At 36.9% G+C, this 18,772-nt stretch overlaps 1 long non-coding RNA gene across 1 annotated transcript; it reads right to left on the bottom strand.

Annotated features, from left to right (window-relative positions):
• Positions 1-12,493: 12,493 nt before the first annotated feature.
• On the bottom strand, positions 12,494-16,706 carry LOC149134329 (uncharacterized). Its single transcript, XR_016242758.1, has 2 exons — positions 16,424-16,706; positions 12,494-12,913 (listed from the first exon to the last, which is right to left on the bottom strand). It is a non-coding gene; the product is annotated as an uncharacterized LOC149134329 (long non-coding RNA).
• Between the last annotated feature and the right edge of the window lie 2,066 nt (positions 16,707-18,772).

Raw genomic sequence — 18,772 nt, 5'->3', positions numbered from 1 at the left:
ACATTGCAGAAAACTTCTCATCTTTGGAGGAAGTTGTATAATGTGTCTGTCAAAAAGGATGACCAACTTTAGCAATAGGGAGGCTGCAAGAAACTCACCAAGGATCAAAAATACAGTCTATTTTAACTAATTCAATAATTCTACCGCAATTTGTTTTAAGCTGTAGCTGACGTTTATTATTAAATTTCCGACAAATAACATAAATCTTATTCCCACCAAAAACTCGAAATAGCCAATTTCAGCGATTTCATTTGTAATATGATCTAAAACCCATTGCAATCGGTGTCTGAATCAATAGCAGAAGATAACGCGTAGAACATAATGAAATACGTTGGTAGCTATCTCAGACTTTTGTACAGGTGGAATACCGAATCAAAATGCATTTCAATGTTTCTTTAATTATTCTGTCAAAATCTGCATTAGTTAACCTGCGTCGTTACTCATTAGGAATATTTTCTGCTGTTATTGCTTCTAATTTTACCAAATGAAAGCTCATTATTTTGTAAACAATCATATAATTCGTTTTAGAAATATTACAAGCACGTATTTCCTTGAAATTAATAATGCTTCAATCAGTAATAATTATATTCATTCTTAATAATTTTACACAAAATTTAATTTCTTCTTCAACGGGGCTTTGAATTGAGGTCATGAAGCTTGATTTGCAGTAACGGGGGTTTCGGGTTCAGTCCCATTGTATATAACCTTGGACAAGTGGCTTCTACTATTGCCCTGGCATAAAAATGCCTTGCGATTGAATTTTGTAGGCGGAGATGGTGTGGAAGTCCGTTGTAAACACCCCCTACACACATACGTATGTGTGTAATTGTCTGCATCTCTGTTTGCCACCCTGCACCAATTCTTGACAATAGGTGTTGGTTTGTTTACATCCTCTCTAGCTAGTGTCTAAGCAAAGAAGTAAAACAGAACTAAGACCAGGCTTTAAAATACGCACTGGAGCCGATTTGTTCGACTAAACCCTCCAATATTGCCGCAGTTCAATGACTGAATCGAGTGAAAGATAAACGGTATTTGCTAAAAAGAACTACAAAAAGAATATTAAGAATTCAAGAAGGCAATTTCAAAAATTTATTCCATTCATAATATAGAGGTCTATTACGTCAAGACTCTCTTTGGTGAGTACTGCTGGACCTTCTTATGAAATCTTTGGGTTCCCAATCTGGTATCTACCAAGCCCCTTCAAGCTAGAGCATGAAGCAAGCACATCTACTTTTGAAATCAAAACTCGAAACTAATTCATATACATTAATTCAATAATTTCATCCTGTTTACAGATATTGGCCTCAAAATTTTGTTTGAATATTTACTGGCATTATTTAATGCTGAGTTCCATTTCCACAAAGGTTTACTAAACTCATCGTCCTAGTGTGAGTCGATAAAACTCTGCGGAACTTTGAGGAGGATTCTATTAGCTATAGCACTTCCCGATCAATTACTTGTTAGAAATCGATGTAAAAAACAAATCAATATCACTTTATGACATCTTATAATTAGGATTCTGTTTCATGTCGATATAGCATTTCACTTAGAAATGAAATATAATTTACTGATGGAATGTTTCTTTTATGACGTAATAATTGCCATTACACATCGAGAGGAAAAAAATCTACGCAAATATATATATATATATATATATCAGGAGCAGAGCAGGTAAGACGCTTCCTCAGAAACACTATTAACGTTAAAAAGCTTTTGTGATCGATTATATGCAATTTTATCTCTGATCGTCTAATGTTGCTGTTCATAAATTGCTATTGCCCTCCAGTATAATATATCTCAAATCATATCCATACTGTTTCACTTCTTCTTGGATCACAATGAACACAATGATCCTTAATATTCCATTGATGAACTACAAGTGTTTTCATGTCACCTCTTTGTTACGTGTTATCTACACTCTTTACTTATCCATAATATCATGGCTGTATATCTGATAAACATTGCAGAATAGCTTCTGTAATTTTCAGCGACTCCCTTCACGCAGAGACGGAGATATCCTGGAATACAGAGGGAAGAATTTGGAGAACACTAATAGGACGAGATGAAGTAATTCTCTATGATCTTTGACGTTTTGAATTCAAATTCCTTCTATAATATGATTTTTTCGAAATCGACGGAACCTATTTCTCTTCTGTATTGATATATATTGTATTTCATTGAAAGGGAAGCATTACTTTTGAAACCGGCAGCGGTATGATTTAAATTCACAATACGGGATGGGTTGTTTTGAATGCAGCAACATGATTGATCGTTCCGCTTCCCTTACTCTCAATTCATCAAAACCAAATTTAATCAAAGAAACACCATTTTATTAAACAAGTTATTGCCTGCTAAGATAGTAAAGAAAATATTTAGAGATTTTTAGTTTTAATTAAATATTTTAAATATGTAATATTATTTCGGATTCTAAACCGGTGAAGAGGCAGAATCGTTAGTATGGAGGGTAAAATTCTTAGCAACATCTCATCTATCTTTACATACATAGCTCAAATTCCGTCGAGGTTCACTTTGCATTTCATCGTTCCAGAATCGATAAAATACCAGTTAATCACTGGCGTTGATGTAATCGTCATATCCATTCCACCAAAATTACTGGGCTTTTGCCAGTATTTCGAACCAATAACATTTCGGATTCTAGTTCAAACTGCTGACTTTCAAGCATTTGATTAGTAGTCTCTATTACTGTTATACGACACCTGTTAATTATGATACGCCATCGTCTTACATGATGCACAGAGTACAAACGCACTCAACTGCATAACGTTGACTCAGTAGACATGAACTACATGCATTACCCGGTCATCAGTAGTATTCTTGCACTGAGATGTTGATGTACTGATATATATATATATGTGCATGGTGTTTGCATAAGCATGTTTGAACGTGTATTTGCGTGTGTGCATGTGTGAGTGTGTATAGGAGCGAGAATATCTAGATCATACAGAAAATATGTTTTAGTATTCAGTTACATCACATGAAGTTCTGAATTTATAAGCCACGTATGTCAACTGTGTCAAGATCGATTAATTCTGCTTAGGTACCCTGTTGTTATATATTATAATGACATTGGAGTAAGCGAATATAAAAAAAATTACTGTGTGGTGATTTGAGGTGAGAAAGAAAAGAATCATTTGAAATACTGCAAAATGTTTAACTAGATCCTATACCGTGTCTATCATTTCTAGATTAACAGCAACAACATTATTTATTCAGAGGAACAATATGTTAACTAGCCACGATATTACGAGTAAATATGGTTGTCAGCAGCTTAGAAGTAATGTCTTGTTTTTTGTTTTTTTTCTTAAATAAAAGTCTATTTGAGACTCTAATTGGAACCAATAGGTTTCTTCTATTGAGACTGTCTGGTTAAGAGTCTCATCGTCTGCCTTGACACAGCCGGACACCTTGCAAATACATTATGGCGCCAATAAGATATATTGTTTCCATCTCAGCCATACATCTTGTTGAACAGTTCCTCTAAAATTTGAAATAAAATAATTTTAAAAAATTTATTTCACTATTTATCATTAGCTTTTCTTTCGCTTTTCTACAAGACTCACAAGCACACACATACGTACATACACATACACACATCTATATACATATATATATACTCACACACATTACGCATTTATACATATATATTCACACACACACACACACACACACATATATATATATATGACAATTTATGTGTCAGTGTATTACTGTAATGTGTTTGTACGTATGCATGCATGTATTACTGTAATGTGTTTGTATGTATGCATGCGTGTATGGGTATTAAGATAACTCTGTATATCCCGTTGTGCGTTTATATGTATATATGTGTGTGTGTATCATATGGTTTCAGCTTTTTCGTTGGAGACTTGAAATATAAAGAAATTTTTAGTGATTTGATTTATTTAGTTTAGAAATTTTTAGTGATTTGATTTATTTAGTTTCATTCGTTTTTTTTACACTGGTTACGAAAAGTAGAAAAAAAAGAAAGAAGACAACTGGTAAATGACTAACTGAATAAACGTTGGGTGTTGTAAATTTTCTCAAGAACTCCAGATGTGGTACTCACATCCTCTTAGTCTGTCCGATTTAAATTGACATAGCCACAATAGGTTCGATCTTAGCAATTGGGATGGTATACGACCTGAAACAACAAGTGTAATTAACAACAATGATTAAGAAATTTTTAGAATCCATGTTGATCCCGTAATTTTTTTGAGCCATAAGTCGATATAAATCCTAAGATATCATTTGTGGATGTAGAAATATAATGAGGAGAGTAATTCCCATTGCATCTAAAAAACAGAAAGAAATAGAAATGAAGAACCGATGACAACCATAACACAGATTACTCTTCATAAACAGAGACTACTCTTCATTGAAAAATAGTGATATAATAGATTTAATGTATTATTCAGAATCCTGGATTAGAAATTCACAGACTTAAAGCACTAAGCTCTTATTTGTCTACAGCCAGTGCAATTATTTTCGTTACTCATAAACCCTAATAACATTCTTTGAAACCTAACCGTACTTTATACATCAAACTCAGTATCTAACAAATGGTGGCTTCTTAAGAACAGTAGAAGTTACCATTTAAACGAAAATTGTTACGTATACTGCATGCAATTTTGCCAACACCCAAAGCACTACGGACGATATTGGTACTTTAACTCTCAAATGACAGTCATTAAGATATAAAAGTAGTTTAAAAAATGAAGTCAATATCTCGCTGATGGCAGTTGCGATGTAATGCGTATTATTTATGCTCCATATACAGTTGTATTCCAACAGGGCGTTAAACAATTTAACTTGAGCCAAGTCGTAAAATTGCGTTGTATTTTGAAAAGGAAATATAATTAGATTTAATATCTGGAGACATAACAGAATGCCCACTTACATAAAAACGACTAGGTCAGAGTCAATCAAAAATGTGTTAAAAGTCACTAGAAACATTGACCTTTCAAAAATGGACTTGAAAGTTTCCTGAATCCTATGTGCACACAAATACAAACGCACATATACATATATTCAGATAGTTTTTTATGGTTGTATGTGTGTACGTATGTGCGGCTATATACAGAGAAATATATTGTCTGCATGTGACACGAATTCAGTTAATTTTAATTTCTATGTACTTAGTATTTGGAGAATCTCTAAAGCTGTCAAGCAAGCATACTTATTGCTGGCACTCCTCAATGACCTCTTCGATAAAAGTAGGCAAAAGAAAATGCATAATTTCAAACTTGTTATTTTCTAAACTATAGACAGTATCAAATGCAAAATAAAAGAATCAGGTTTCTGCGCATAAAATATGACTAACAGTAAATTGCAATGGAAATATTTCACTTTTAAATCTAAATTCTATTCATTTCAAATTCAACTATATATATATTAGAAAAATATGAAATAATATTCCTCTCTTTAAAAAAGACCGTAACAAACATTTGCAAAATCTTTAATACGGTATTTATCAAAGAATGAAGTATTCATGTTTTTTTTACAAACATTGATGTTAAAATGTTAAGAAAAACAGGAAAAGGTGAGTGGTATGTGAGAGTAAGTAATGTTTACACATTTACTTTCGGTATTAAGTTTGTACATGAAATATGACAGCTACAACCATTTGTCTAAATCAGGCAATCACTATCTTATATTGTTGATGAACTCATTCTATTTTGTCATATAGTATAAAGGAATTCATATCTTGCATTTTACACATAAACGTGGCCTTGTGTGTTATAGAAACCCAATGATGTATTACTTTCGCCATATATTATTTAAACTACGTCTTACGTATTTCGCATTACCAGTGTCAATCAGTGCAAGGGGCTAAATGAAACGAAAATAGCTTCAGGGCTAAAACATACTCATGTAGCAATTAACACACATACCTTATGATTTTGAAAAACATGACTACCATTTTTTTTTATTACACAGTTATTTTCCAATTAAATTGTATCAATACCCGTCTTACTTCGTAAACCCCTCGATATTGTTTATTATATAATCCTGAGTTGCCTTAAAATGCGCTTTCAGAAACACAGTTTATACTCACGTTGAGTAATATATAAGAATATTGAAATTATTGAACAATACTGATATCATATTTTGTCACCTGACCAACTGAGTGCTAGGAAGAGTTCACATGGATTGAATGGAGTAATTAACTGCTATTTGTTGTATCGTCCCCATGGAATGTGTGCTTGTATTGACACGGATATGGTGGGAATTTTATTCAGCATCTTGGAGATTACATCTAAACTTTCACGAGATAATTAGCCTCTCTATTGTGTATATTAATGAGTTCACATAATTACTTCATCATTCCTTTAAATCATTTCCCAATATACAATTCCTATTCAACAATGGAAGGAAATATTTATGACTTACGTCATAAAATATATAATATAACTAAATAATTTGAATCGTTTTTGAAAAGCAGAATAATGGAATATTTATGACTTGCATACTTTAATTAAATTTGTTTCTCATAACAGAAAAAGACTTAATTAAAGCGAGAGTCAACTTTAATTTTTATGTCTCGCTGGATGAAAATATATGCAGAAATCAAATCATCCACGCTTACTTTATAGTAGAAACGACTTAATAAATAATACTTGCTATTATAAGGGAAAATATTTTACTTCAACACAAGGACTGCTGAAAATGTGAAATATTGAAGAGACGTAATTTATACCTAGAGGAATATAATATCAACTTAATGTCCCCCCCCCCCTTGCAGTTATCATCATTACAACATTATCATTGATTTCAAATTATGACATAAGTATAGCAAGTTCAGATAGGGTGTAAGTAAATTACATTGACCCTAGTGCTCAACTGGTATTCTTTTTATCAATATGATGATATTCAAAGTTGCTAGGGCGGAATTTGAGCTCAAAACGCAAAGACCAACAAAATACCGCTAAACAATTTGCCTGGCGTGCTCATGATTCTGCCAGCTCGCCCCCTATACTAGCACCATTAACATTGAGCTCATAACTGCCATCGTCGACCGCATCCTCATCATTTTCATCACCATCCACCTAGAATTTGCTCTTAGAGTGCGCTAATATTCATGTTACCATGATTCAAAATTGGTCATCAATTATCTCCAAGTATATCTCCAATTATATTTCATAGCCTGACACACTTCATCTCTGAACACACAACATTCTCAGCTTTCTCCTCAACACACCTATCAATTCTTTGTTGATCTTCCACATGAGTTCTCTCAGGATTTTTTTCTTTTTCATCTTATAATTACGATCACTACATATCACCTACCTATAATACCACGGTTTGTCTCGTAATCATCACCCAATTATTTATTTATTATGCTCAGGCACTCCCTTGCTATGTAGTCACAAATGAGAACGTTTGTGTATCAGAGAATGTGCCTGCCTCCTTTAACACGTTTGTGCTGGCGCGCGTGTTTTCTAGTGGAATATCTTGAAGGCGGCCTAGAAAATACCTACTGTATTTAGTTACGAGTGAGCTGAAAATTTCATATGCTATCTATGAAGAAGTGCTGCTACAGCTGTTAAAACTTGGATGCATTAATTGCAACCATTCTTATCAAAAACTGTATTAAGTATTTCCAGGTAAACTAATATCTGACTGTTCAGAAAACACTTCAGATGTAATTGGTAACGTCTTCTCTTAAAAAGGGACATAATTTGGAAACGTAGTGGTGTCAAGTACATGCAGAAAAAGGGTTTAACCCACATTTGATGTCACATGATTGATACGTAAGGAGATGATGCTCCTGTCTTACAAGCGTCATCACTCGTATCGACAGTGTAAAAATTGGCAGCTGAAATTAGGTGAGGAAAGGTAAATCTTGAAGATGACCCAAGGTGTGGGAATTATGAAACTACCACCACCGAAGAAAACATTGATCGTGTTCACCAAATGGTTATGGATTAGAGGCGATTTACTATAAATCAAATAGCGAATGCTATTAGTATAGCCCGTGAGTGAGTTGAGAATATTCTGTACAATCTGCTTGGTATGACGAAGGTTTCTGTTCCGTGGATGCCACGTGTTCAAACGCCTTATCAACTGCACACCAGATTGAAGACATCACGGGAATATCTGACATTATTTTAAGCAGGTTCAGCAATATTCTTTGTACGCTTCTTATCCTAGAATGAATGCTGGGTTCATCGCTTGAGCAAGAGACAAGGAAACGATCCATGCAGTGCAACGCCCCACTCTTTACCGGCCGGTGTCGTTTCATTGGCAGGGAAAGTAACGGCCTCAGTTTTTAGGGACGACAAATCATCGTGTTCATTGACTAACTTCAAATGTTACCTCAGCATGGTGAAAGAGAAAAACTGACGAAAGGGGGTACTGTTTCTTCGGGGCAATTCTCCAGCACACACGTCCTTGGTCTCAATTGCTGTTGTGTGCGACTGTGGCTTTGAGCTAAAAAAACAGTTTCCTTCACGAGGCATGCCGACTCATAATGGCTGGTTCGCCGGTTTCCATAGCGTATATATTCTCCACCGGGATGGGACGCTGGTCCATCTCAGGATTACTGCTTTTTGCCAGCTGAGTAGACTGGACCAATGTGTAATGAAATGTTTTGCTCAAGAAAACAATGCGTCGCTCGGTCCAGGAATCGAAACCACAATCTTACGATCATGAGTCTAACACTCCTAACCATTAAGCTACACGTCTTCGCTGACTTTGAACTGCTTGATTACAACCCTTGTTTCCCTGATTTGGCTTCATCTGTCTAACAATTGTTACCCAAGATTATCTAATCATTTGCCTGGGAACCAGTAACGCAGTGATGATGACCTCATATCTGCTGTTGTTGACTTTTGTGACCAACAGAATGATAACTTCTTCCTCAATGAGCTATATGCACTGCAGCGCCGATGGAAGAAGCCTGTGGGCCGTAAAGGGGACCATGTTGAAAAATAAACCTCATTTGTTCCCATTGCATGAAAGAATCTTGGTCAGCCTATGAACGTTCCAGCAGACGCTTATATGTTTCTCACCAATGCCAATTTTGACTTTTACCACTTTATTTTATCCCAGAACTAGAGTTTCATTAAATTCATTAACGTCAGTAACCTCTGCAATAGTCGGGGGAATGTTAATTTATACAAGACATTCCTAGTAATCGAGTATAGTTTATCACAATTTCATTTTGCGGATGGAATTGCAAGACTTCCTCGCGTGTTAACTAACAGAAGAGTCTATGTCTTTATATCACTGCTGAATATGTTAGAAATATTTTGCTGGGTAAAGAAGTCTTATTGAAAAGTGAGTTTCAAGGCTGGAAAATATCTTTCTCGACAACGATACAAATCTGTCTACAAAATAAAAATGCGAAGTATCAATTAAAAATATCATCTTCCATTATATTTATCGTTAACGGAAACTCTGAAATTCTGTGTGATCCTCTGTTTATTGCATTTTCTATTCCACTAGATATTCTTACTTTTGGTTTTGTTCATCATATGTGATATATGTGAGCGCTAAAGTATACGTGTGTACGTGCGGGTATTATAAAATGTCCACAATGTGAATGTGTGTGAGTGAGAAAGTGAGAAGTTCTAGAGGTGTTTGGTGATTTCTTTAATGTTAAACAATGTGTTAATGATTTTCTTTTATGTGGTGTGATTTATTTCAACATCGAAGATTAAAAGTAGAAGGAATACAAGAGAATATAATTTAATAAATGTCTAAAGGAAAGATGGCTGCATTAACTCCAGTCACACAGCAACGGCAAAGGTTCTACAAAACAAAAATCTTTATTCAAATCTCAGACCTACAGTGTATTCCATCTATATACACCTCAAGGAGAATGGAAGCAAAACTTGCGCGAATTCAGTATTAAATATCTTTTATCTTTTATCCGTTAATGTCAAGAAGCTGCGGTCATGCCGGAGCATATCCTTTGCAGAACTTTTTTAGTAGAACGAATGGACTCCAGTATTTTTTTAAAGTCTGGTACTTGTATCGGTTTCATTTTATTCAAAACTAACTTACGGGGATGTAAAAAAAAACAACACCTGTTGTCAAGCAGTGGTAGGAGACAAGCATATATACTTGAAGAAACTTTCCCATGGTGCTACGTAGTGGGACTGAAGCCGAAACCATGTGGTTGGCAGGCAAGCTTCTTACCATACAGCTTATGCCTGCGCCTATGCCTGCGCCTATATAAAAATATAAAGCTATGACGTTTAAACCTGTGTAAGCAAGCATATCTCGAAAGAGTTAGTATGGACCTTGACAAAAGATGGTACAAAAATTAGGAGGAGGATGGTGGCTCCTTTTGTATGTTAAGCAAACCTCGGTGATTGCACTTCCATACCAGCCAAGCTTACAACAAATATGTAAGTGCTTACTTTGCATACGTCTGGAAACCAAGGAGTTTTGGTAACAATGATTCTCCAAAGGTTGTAACCGACTGAATTCACTAATTACTTCCTAGCCTTTCCCTTGGTTACGCAAAGTAATTTGTTACTAATGATCTTCATTAACACCTTTTCAAATGATAAAATGGCTATTCTAGAGAATTCGTTATCCACCCGATGGGAGAAAATTACAATCGACCAGACTTTGACGCAAATTTTAACATGTGTCTTAGTTGCACACATGCACACACATGCTCATACAGTCACACACGCATGTGTGCGTATATGAATGTGTACACACACACACACACACACACACACACACATATATATATATATATATATATATATATATATGTACATATATATATATATATATATATATATATATATATGTACATATATATATATATATATATATATATATATATATATACGTACATACATATATATATATATATATATATATATGTGTATGTGTGCGTGTGTGTGTGTGTGTGTGTGTATGTATATGTATATGCGTGTGTTCGTGAGTTTTTGTGTATGTGCGCGCGTGCCTACGTTCTTTTATCTTTTACTTGTTTCAGTTACAAGACAGCGGCCATGATGGGGCGCCGCCTCGAAGAATCCACTCCAGTACTTACTTTTTAATGCTAGTATTTATTCTATTTTAATCTTTTGCCGAATCGCTAAGTTTCAATAGTTTTCGTTTGAATTTGATATTTTATTCTTAACAGAATTCCCGCCGCTCACGAAGTAAGTAGCAATGATCTTTCGCTGAATTGAAGGCAGTACTTGTGGTCTGAGCTTATCCGACATGATTGGTTTCTATGTGCGTGTATTCGTGTGTGTGTGTGTGTGTGTGTCTGAGCGTGTGTGTGCACGCGACCCCGTGCAATTTTTGTGACTACCAGAGACCCATATGCATGCTTATTACTGCTGCATTTACTACGTCTTGCTTCGACGCCTTGCTGCAGTACAGAATATTTCTCTACGTACAGTTTTAGGCAATGTAGCTGCTTAAAAATATGGTGTTGACTAAAATGTTGACAGTCACATTCTGTAGTACAATATAATATTGAAAGAAAAACACACAAAAAAACTGTTAATGCTCCAATATCTTTTATCCTAACTTGGTTGCCAGAATGTGCTAAACATGCAAAGTAGTTTAACCACTTTGATGAAGCATTTATCAGCACGTAACTCTACTTTGAAGGTACTTTCTATACACCCTCTCATTTCGGAGGCCCTGTGAAAGGTCACAGGTTAGCCTTCTTTGATAAGAAAAATGCAAATCTTTGTTTCTGTACGCATGTGTGTATGATGTTTGTGAATTGGATTTTCCATGCTCAGTCCATTGCAGGATGAAAGCCTCAGCATGTTCCCTGCACCAGAGAAATATTTGAGATCATACTCGATTTATGAGCTTAGTCTGTTACACTAGCTCCGTATGGCTGGGCAAAGGGATGCAGTATTTTTATATACTAACACCTAGGAGTATGCCGTCCCCAGTGATCAACTGGTTCTTTTTTATGAACCCCCAAAGATTGAACGGAAAATTCGATCTCAGCAGAAGCTGGGCTCATAACTAAGATGGACGATATGCTGCTAAGTATTTCGTCCGGTGTGCTAAAGCTTCTGTCACCTCGCTCTCTTATATTTGCTCATAATTTAAAATAAGTTATCGTACGCGTATATGACATCGTTATAGAATTATGATGTCAAGTTGCGTAACAGAAGTCTAACTTCGTTGTCTCCATATGTGCAGGTGGAGAAAATATCTCCACACTGCCTTGGGCTAAATGGCATTCTGTCAAAATCCAATATGGTTATCTACTGAAGCACTGAAGATTTAATAAATAAACATAGTGGTTTGCTGCGGAAAGGTTACTAGATAATGCCATAACCTAAATATTTGAAAATATTAAGTTTACAAATCCAATCTTTTATTTTCGTTGTTTTATCATTAATAAGCAATATAATAAATACATGGCGGAATTTGTGTCTGAAAATTTTCAGCAAATATATACAAAATGTTTGAAATATATAAGAGATGCGTAAAGCAGAGAAAAAAGTCGAAGATATACGAGAGTATGTAATTTTTAAAACGTTTAATGTAAGTAATAGTTGCAATGAAAAGGCGCCAGGTAATAGACAATAAACGTGGTGAGAAAAGGTTTGCTAACATTAAATCGATTTAAGACGGTAATCTTGCGGAATCGTTAGCACGCCGGGTATAATGCTTAGCGTCATTACGTTCTTCATTACGTTCCGAGCTCAAATTCTGCCGAGGTTAATTTGCCCTTCATTCTTTCGGGGTCCTTACACCGTCTCCCGAACTAGCTGACCAGCCAAAATTTGAAACCAATTTTAAATCAAATTGATTACATATTTTGGCATTCATGTAATATCTGTAGACAGAACACAACTAGTGTGAGGAGAATATGTGTAAACAGCCTTTTGTTGTTCTGTCGGCAGTGGTGGAAATTGAACTGAAAACACTATCATACGAACATCTGTAAACCACAAAATCCATTAATTTGATTCGCTACAACTTTTGTGAAATCTTCAATAACATTAACGATTATCAGAGAAATAATGCATTTCAAACAACTTATTGCAAGTAATATTTGTAAAGTGCCAAGAAATATGATGATTTTAAATAAAAGATTCGCATAAGAATTTAGATGTAGGTGCACATGCGTAAGAGTTTTTTGTATGTGGTTGTATGAGCTTTGTTGGCGAAATGACTGTGCGTATCAATTTGTTTCAGGAATTTCTTTGCTTCTTCTACAGTCACAGAAACTCTTAAATGAATCTTATTTTATGCGGTTTCGTTCATATCAACATTGTAGTTGAATCGTAAAGAAAATAAAAGAGAAGATAATTTTCAATACCCGATAAAATTAAATGAAATGTTGATTTTTTTCATTCGTTCAAAAGATCGCATTACTTTCAAACTACATTTGTGTCTCAGAAGACTTGAGCAACCAACACGTAGCCTAACATGTGCACAGAGATGATAAACCCAGGCAGAAGAAAGGAAGAGTTTTAATAAAATTTATAAACCGAGATCCAGCAACTATGTGTTACATCTGTATACATTTTGTGTGTATTAAATGATTTTAGGCTGAATGTTGGTTTCTAAAATGTTAAGGGGACTGGTAATGGAATCTGTAAATTTTGTAGCTTCGTTAAATGGAACTTTGGTGATGATATAAAGTTGGAAATAATTTTTAAATACCTGACAAAAAGGCAGATGGGGTCATTGTGTTAATGCACTTACAGACACCGTGTCACATTTGTATCCCTGCAAAGCAGAGAGGCATAGAGTAAGCTCAGTTTGCAAATATAGACGTAAGCGTTAGCTGTATATTAAACAGCTCGCTTCGAAACAATGTGGTTTAGGGTTCAGTTCCATTGCGAGAAAACTTGTGTGAGTTTATTCTCCTAAAAACCGCGCTCACCAATCAGTTGTCAGTAAATGGTATAAATGTATATATGTGTATGTGTGTGTGTGTGTGTGGGTGTGTGTAAGAGAGAGAAACACAGAGAAAGAGGGGTGTACGTGCGTGCGTATGTGTGAGGTGTAAGTGTGTATGTGTGTGTGAGAATGAGTGTGTGCGCGCGTGTGTGTGAGAGAGAGAGATAGCTAGAGAGAGAGAGAGAGAGAGAGAGCGTATATGTGTATGTGAGTGCATAGTTGTGAGTACATGTGTGTGAGCGTATAAGTGCGATGTTTCTTTGTGTTCATCCGACACACTGACTGATTCAACACTGCTACATAGCGCGACACAAACTGCAATAGATATTCCGGTGAACAGGGCCAATACAATTCTCTCTGTTTTTCATAAATCTCCAGTGTAAAGGTGATCTTTATAGCCACTCAAAAGATACCCGAGTAATACTCATATATTCATAGTCCACTATTTTCCATAACGCTGTTTCAAATATGAGCGAGTTTTTCCTAAACACTCATAGCCCACTCGACGGAAGGCTATGGGCAAGAGTTAATATATCTGATAGTGGTTTGTAGTATAAAGGGTACATAGATGCACCCGCACTACAACATACAAAGCACAAATGTTAAATCAGACATAACAGTATAATTTTTCATGAAGGCGCAGTAGTGGCTGTGTGGTCCCCCGCTCCCCCAGTAGAGGGACAGACGGAGAAAGTCGTGGAGGCACCCGTCTCCACGAACAGAAAATGAAAGGTGAGCAATAATGGTTGCTCACCAGTTGAAACAGAGGTTGAGGGGGAGGTGAAGATCCCCTCGGGTGTGCCGAGTGAGGCCCCAACTCCCGAAACCTCTAAAAAGAAAAAGAGAAAAAAGAGAAATGGCAAGCGGCCGGCGGACGTTTATGTGCCGCGGACCGAACCAGCGACCCCTCCGGAATGAAATGTGCCATCGGAGTGTGAGACCCTGTCAGCGGCACGAGGTTTATAGCCTCAAATTGTAAATTTATAAATGAACATTGATTTAGAGAAGCAGAGTTCGGCGGGCGGCTCCTGTTTTCTCCCATTAATACCATATTAATCACCATTCATCTCATCTCTTTAATGTCTTTGTCCAGCCCGTAGCTACTCTCTGTGTACTGCCTTTATGGCAAATTAAAATGAAATAAAGTAGCTTGCTTACCAACCACATGGTTCCGGGTTCTGTCCCACTGCGTGGCACCTTGGGCAAGTGTTTTCTACTATAGCCTCGGGCCGACCAAAGCCTTGTGAGTAGATTTTGTAGACGGAAACTGAAAGAAACCTGTCGTGTATATGTATATATACGTATGTGTGTGTATTTGTGTTTGTGTGTCAGTGTTTGTGTGTCAGTGTTTGTGTGTCTGTGTTTGTGTGTCTGTGTTTGTGTGTCTGTGTTTGTTCCCCCCCCCCCACCGTCGCTTGACAACCGATGCTAGTATATTTACGTCCCTGTAATCTAGCGGTTCGGCAAAAAGAGACCGATAGAATAAATACTAGGCTTACAAGGAATAAAGTCCTGGGGTCAATTTTCTCGACTAAAGGCGGTGCTCCAGCATTGCCGCAGTCAAATGACTGAAACAAGTAAAAGAGAGTAAAAGAGCAAAAGAGTAAGATTAGATGAGAGAATTTTAGGTGGAAGACGAAAACGAGGTGAACAGAGACAAAGAAGATGGGAAAGCTGATGATGATGATGATGATGATGATGATGATGATGATGATGATGGTGGTGGTGGTAGTGATGATACTGATCATCATCATGATGAAGGAGTAGTATTTTCAGGTAGACACAAGGTCACAGATTTTGAGATGATAACAGGAACAATTAATATATGTGGTATATTAGATGATGCCTAGATATAAGAAAATATTTAGACGAGATTCAATACGATATTTATGGAAGAGACTGTATCGGAGATAATTAAATAACGGGCATCAAAGCATATAGAATACGTTCTCTCTGTCTATCTTTCTGTCTCTGTCTTTGCATCACTGTCTATCTCACTCTTTCGGTATTTTTCTATCTATCTATCTATCTATCTATCTATCTATCTATCTATCTATCTATCTATCTATCTATGTATTTATCTATCTATCTCTGTGTCTAGGTAGATAGATATACATATATTCAGACACACACGCGCGTGCATATATATGTATATTTACATAATTAAAACATGAAAGTTAAAACAACAACATATATATATGTATATATATATAATATATATGTATATAGATATACATGTATATACACACACACATAAATATATATAACTACATATACATGTAAACACACACACACATATATATATATGTACATATATGAATACATGTGCGTATACATCTATATATATATTCATATATATATACGTACATATTCACGTATATGCTTGAGTGTGTGTGTGTGTGTGTGTGTGTGTGTGTGTGTGTGTGTGTGTGTGTGTGTGTGTGTGTGTGTGTATGTGCATCCAAATCGATACGTATGTTTTCTCTGTGAAAATATGTATATGGTTATATACGTATATACGTATATGGTAAGGAAAACTTACCCAGATATCACACGATATAGTCATTAGGAATTCGATTTGCATCGCGATAGTAGTATGTGTAATATAGTATTGGTGACGGTGGAAGAACTTCACTGTCTGTCTGCTGAACCAAAGGTTAAATATCTGAATGCCGTCTGCGTTTTAAATAACAATACCACATAATTCTAATTTCGATATGAAAATAAAATAAACGGTATGTTGAGAACGTAAAAGATGAAGTATTTTATATAATTTCCCACGTCCGTATCTAGTTTACTGTAAATGTTTGACATTAATATAAGCAAGGTTGAATGTTACTGAGAAAATGTGACCATTATTACGTCATAATGGAATTCGAAGGAGGATTAAATCTGTAAATTATTATTTTACTCTTGAAGTAAATTCAGTTTCCCTATTTGAATTCTATTGTTATTAACAACAACGCTAATTATATGAATTTCTAACTTAAATATTATGTCTGGACATATATCTAGAACGAATATTTTCCCAATATATGAAAAGCAATATTGTATTTTCTATTTTGCAGCCAATATAAAACTCCTAAATAGAAAGAAAAAAAGCTGTATTAAGTTTTGAAAAGTGTTTATTCTCGTATTGTAGGTGTTAAATTGCAGCAAGCCGTCACTCATAAACGAATAATAACTATAGCTTGATTAAGCGTTTTATGGTTTTGCTAAATGAATTAGGCGCAGAATTAGTAACGACAAAGGACAGTACTGTGGCCTCCCTTCTCTTTATAGTGGCATACTGCGTGAAGAGAGCGTTGGTGTGATATTGGCTAATGATATCGCTGTTCGACATAACTCCACAAGTCAACAATGTCCGGACACTGTCGCGAGAGCGCGCAGAACGGTTTCCGTCACTCTGCACGCACCTTGGACAAGTCCGTCTGACAGCGCAACCGTGTCTACAGAGTTTGTCTCGAATCGGTAGCACCCCCACCCTCCCGGTAGCACTGCCAAGCGAAGGACATCAAGACGTTATCCATGATAGATCCCGACCACAAAATCCTCTGGAACAGAGTAGCAAGTACGTTCTGGTCGGCACTCTTCCCCGCCACCAATCCTCTATAAATTTCTAAGACGGAACGAACATCCACGTGATCCCATTGTCCGACTGATAGATCGTTGTGAGCGCCTGACAAACGTCATGCCCCTAGTATCGGTTTTTTCGTCACCCATGACTGCAGCTCCGTCAAGGAGACGAGCTGCGGAAGGACGAGCCTCACGAACGGAGCCCGCACACGCCCACCTTCAAAAAAATCGTTGCAGGTGGCGTAATGAAACGCTTATCTGCGCATTGGGAGCCACGCATACCTAATCCACTACTCAGAGAATGCTGGCAACAGACTGACTACCTGATCATTGCACCAGAATTTAAATAAAAGACACTCCAGCTTGGTGAAGCAGTAACCAGGACAAGGCACGACGGCCAGGCGATAACTGATAACGGCGGCGGCGACGTAAGCATTCGCCACCTCTGCCCGACCTTTCAGTGACTGCTTTCTTTCAGTCAATTTCTGCGTAATTCTGATCACCCTAATTCGCACCTGGTCCCAGTTCTTATCAACCTGGAGGTTTGGACCAAACCAGACTCTGTGCACTTTACCTAGTCAGTCGGTCCAGCGTCCTACGACACCATCCGATGGCATAGTCCTGCCTCTCCAGGAGCCCCACCGCAAACCACCCGATTTGTCGGAGTTGATTTTAGTTCCTGCAACTGACTCATATTGTTTTACGATGGTGCCGACCGTCTCCACTTCGGAGGCGTCCGATACCATGAGGATTACATCATCCACGTATGCTGACACTGCCCTTCCTCGTCCCAGTTCGAAAGGGATATCCCTTAGCTGTTCCAGCTTCCGCAACAGTGGCTCGAGTTTCAATACATATAGGAGAGGCGACAGCAGGCAGCCCTGACGGATCGAACGTGCTATGCCAACAGCTTCGATAGGTGGCCGTTTACTTAGACCGCTGTGCCCGATCCAGCCTCTGAAAACGGGTCCGAAACCATCTGCTTTCAAGACGGCTTCCAAGTAGTGATGATCGACCCTATCGAATGCTTTTGATTCATCCAAATGGATCAGAGCACTCCCAAAGCCAGTTGTGGTCTCACCCCTATCTATGGTGTATCGCATAAGGCGGAGACTATCGTGGATAGACCTGTTTGGAATTGCGCACGTTTGCGCTTCTCTGACCAAGCAGCCGACTACAAGCGCCAACCTTTACGTTAGCACCTTGACAAAAATAATTGTCCTTCTTCAGCAGCGTCACAACACTTCTGTTGCCAGTTGCAGTAGATGTCTGCTAAGAGGTCGCCAAACAAATCTGGCTTCAATACATAGAATTC

The sequence above is a fragment of the Octopus bimaculoides genome, chromosome 8, assembly GCF_046866305.1.
Source record: "Octopus bimaculoides isolate indiv1 chromosome 8, ASM4686630v1, whole genome shotgun sequence".
NCBI classification, from domain to species: Eukaryota; Metazoa; Mollusca; class Cephalopoda; order Octopoda; family Octopodidae; genus Octopus; species Octopus bimaculoides.
This window is presented reverse-complemented; position numbering and strand designations above follow the sequence as displayed.